The 3,575-nt window shown below is 46.2% G+C and overlaps 1 protein-coding gene across 1 annotated transcript in view; it reads left to right on the top strand.

The window, feature by feature from the left end:
• The first annotated feature begins 533 nt into the window (after positions 1-533).
• The window catches only part of GPR20 (G protein-coupled receptor 20), a 33,701-nt gene continuing 30,659 nt past the window's right edge, over positions 534-3,575 (top strand). Inside the window, exon 1 of the mRNA XM_024198068.2 lies at positions 534-598. The gene's annotated coding sequence lies outside the window, so the exon portion shown is untranslated. The remainder of the gene's footprint in view (positions 599-3,575) is intronic.

The following is a 3,575-nucleotide window of genomic DNA, read 5'->3' as shown; positions in this document are numbered from 1 at the left end:
TAGGATCCTAACTGTAGGCATCCATTTTTTAAAAAATTGGCCTACCCGTGCATGCCCATATATCCTGCACACGCACAAGACCTGATTTTTCTACTGCCAGGCACAGGCACTTACAGCAGTGGGGGTAAAACATGACCAAATCGGAATGGGCGCATTTTACACTCATAGTGGTGTAGATAAGGAGCGACTCCTTTGTGTGGTGGAACACCAGTGTAGAACTGGGGTGAGAGCAGAATCAGGCTTTGAATGACCGTCCATAAAAGTCTGCACTGCTCTATATGCAGTGTTCATCTATGTTCAATACACACACTTGCCCACACACCATCCCACAGCTGCCTGGCTCCCTCCTAAAGACAGTTATAAAACTATCCCACTCACTCCTCTTTCTCTCCCCCCACCCCCTAAAATGGCCTGTTACCAAAATGAGCCGGGGATGCTAGAAAAAGGCGCTGACGTCAATGTAAAAGTAAACCAAAGAGGTCTGGTTCCTGTATTACTCTGCAGGGCTCAGCGCTGGGGAGTAGCTGCACTGTCATTCGATTCAAGGATCTGGGAGCAGACTTCAAGACCCGCAGCTGATCTTTCTCATTCAAACTGTGTAAGTACTGTGCTCTCCTCTGCACTGACCTCCCTGAGCAGACAGTCGGGCTGATGTTCCCTCAGGGAGTTTTATCAATTGCAGTTTAGAAATGAAGCGTGTTAGGTCCTGGCGGTTGGTTTATACACGTGTTGGAGGGCATTTAATTCATTTGAAAATCCTTACCAACAAGTCTAGTGTGTCCTGAGCTGGTTTGTTCAATGTACGGGAGAGGCAGCAGAACACAAGTAGAAATGGTCCTTAAATTACAGTAAGTCTCAGTCATTGGTGGTTTTCTAGATATCAGAGTCATTCTGGAGTTTAACAGTCAAGTATCTGGTTCAAAAATGCGAATGCCATTCTTCAGTTTAGCAAGGGAAAAATCCAGTGTTTTCCATGTTGTTCAATTATATCAGAACTGATTTGTATATAGAAATAAACGCGTTATTTATATCTGTCTGCTATATGTGCGTGTCGATACTTACACACACACAAGCACAGGTGTATCTATAAGCATATTGTGGATAGATGTCTGTTAGCATTTGGTGTAATATGTATAACTTTACTTGATAGAAGATACCTGTAGATCGTACGTGTGTGTATGTATAAATCCAGAACTAGGAGTAATGAGTTTAAATTAAGATAATGAAAACTGAGTCTGAAATCTATCAGGATGAACTTCCTAATGATGGAAGCAGTTAGAATGTGGGAAAGTCTCCCCAGGATAGAAGCCCCATCGCCTGAGACATTCAGAAGCGGACTGGTGAAAGCACTGGGAAATGTGCTATCGGGACCAATCCTGATCTAGTTGTGGGATGGGTTGAATGGCCTCATAGGTCTCTGCAATGTCTATGATTTGGCTTTTCTGTATCATTACACACCCATTGTGCGCACAGTATAGTTAGTGGGTGTGTGTATTTAATTGAAAACTGAGTTATCTTTTGGCTCACGTCACACAATGGTGTTAGCAATGCAAGGCACCTTTTCTTTCAACATTTCTTAAAGGCAGACTCCCATTTCTTTCCTTAGCTAAAATCTGGTATCTTCCTGGAGCTAGAGATGCATTCTTAAAGCAACAAAACCTACTGTATCAGAAAGTGAAGACAGGATGGCAGTGTGTATATGAAATTTTGTATCCCTAATTACATACTAAAGGCAGAGTCCCAGCTGAAAATCCAGGTGCAAACACCCCTGGTTTCTGGATTTAGATCTAAACTTTGTGCCTTGGGCTCATCGCTAATAAACACATAGCTGTGCAGGACGAGACGGCAGCCATGCTCCAATCACGTCTGCAACCGGTCATGTGAAAAATCTGTCCCCTCCAACACTACCCTCTGAGCAATGGTACTGACATGGGGGGTCACACTGGGCATAAGTGAGGGGAAGAGCTGGCCATAGACTGGTAAACTTTTTAAATGAGAATGTTTTAAACTTCTTCTGACAGAAAATAAACCCCTCCGCCAATCCAGGAGAAAAACAACAGAGACAAATTCCCCCCAAGCCCCACGGCAATGCCTCAGCACAACATTAACACCCAATCCCTCAAGTGAGTCAATCCCACTGACTCCACCAACTTTTGCTTCGGTCCATGTCTGCTACTTGACCTCCTCCATCTCAGTTGGAAAGCCAGGTGTAACACCTACAGACCCCAGTCGCCGTTGGGGGAATCGAACCTGGGACCTCTGGAGCTTAAAGTGCATGAGCCGCTACTACACGAGCTCAAAGCAATATGGCTGTTAGTTAAGGCTGTAGAGCAGACGCATTAATCTCTCTCTAAGTGGTCTCGGTGCCACTGGATGGGACAGAACACCACACCCAGGAGGACACATACTGAGCCATAGTCTACCTTGCACTCAGCAGAGTGTAATGGAGCCAAAAGCCCCCAGAAAGCCTCCAGTCACTGAGGGGGCAGGCGAAGGCAGAGGGATGAGACCCTCCGCAGCATGCCCTCCTTGTGTCAAGGTTGATTTCCAAGCAAAACTCCACCTGGGAGTTGCAGTGGGTCAGACCAGCAATAATACCCCCGATGTGATTGCAACACCACATACACATAAGCAAGGGACAGGACGACAGCGCCGCTCCCCATAGCACGCACTTCAGCACCGCTGTTCTCTCAAATCCCATTGCAGTCAATGGAGGGAGTGGGGATAGGTCTGGTGCGCTGATCAGCACAGCGGCTACATTCGACCTGAAGCTACATTTAACAGTCAGCAGCCGTATCCCCTGTCCAGAGGGAGGAACAAACATCGTGGCCCGAGTCTGCAGAAGTGAATAGTGATTCTAAGTCCCTCTGTGTTTAGGTGCCCAACTGAAAGGGGCCTGATGTTCAGATGGTGGATGCTCGGCGCTTCCTGAAAATCTCAGAGGTGACTCATGTAGTGCACCCAAAATCTCTAGGCACTTTTGAAAATTTAGGCCAGCGATTCTGCATTGTCTTAGCTCTCTTACAAAACTCGAAATGACACGTTGTTTATACATTGTTTACTCCATGGAGTATTATAAGGCATTGTTGTAAATGCCCAGGTGTTTAAAAATTTACTACGCAATTCTCCATGTGGGTGAACATCCTGCGACATTTCAACAGACCTTTCTTACAAATGTCCATAGCTTCTCCAAAGGCCCCTTTGCAAATATTTTGAAGACCCCTCCCTCCCTCTTCTTCCTCCACATACTTTAGTTTTCCTTGTGAGTTTTATCTGCAGCTCTTTATCATTGGGATAGCTCAGTGGTTTGAGCGTTGGCCTGCTAAACCCAGGGTTGTGAGTTCAATCCTTGAGGGGGCCATTTGGGGATTTAGTTGGGAATTGGTCCTGCTTTGAGCAGGGGGTTGGACTAGATGATCTCCTGAGGTCCCTTCCAACCCTAATAATCTATGATTCTATGATTTCTAGCAGGGCCACTATGAATCAGCCAATGGTTTAGGGACTCCAGGCCACACAGCAAATCCTATTGATTCTCCTTGCAGGGCCGGCTCTGGCTTTTTTGCCGGGGGGGGGGG

Source organism: Terrapene carolina, unplaced genomic scaffold, assembly GCF_002925995.2.
Source record: "Terrapene carolina triunguis isolate 2854851 unplaced genomic scaffold, T_m_triunguis-2.0 Scaffold58, whole genome shotgun sequence".
NCBI lineage: Eukaryota > Metazoa > Chordata > Testudines > Emydidae > Terrapene > Terrapene triunguis.
This window is presented reverse-complemented; position numbering and strand designations above follow the sequence as displayed.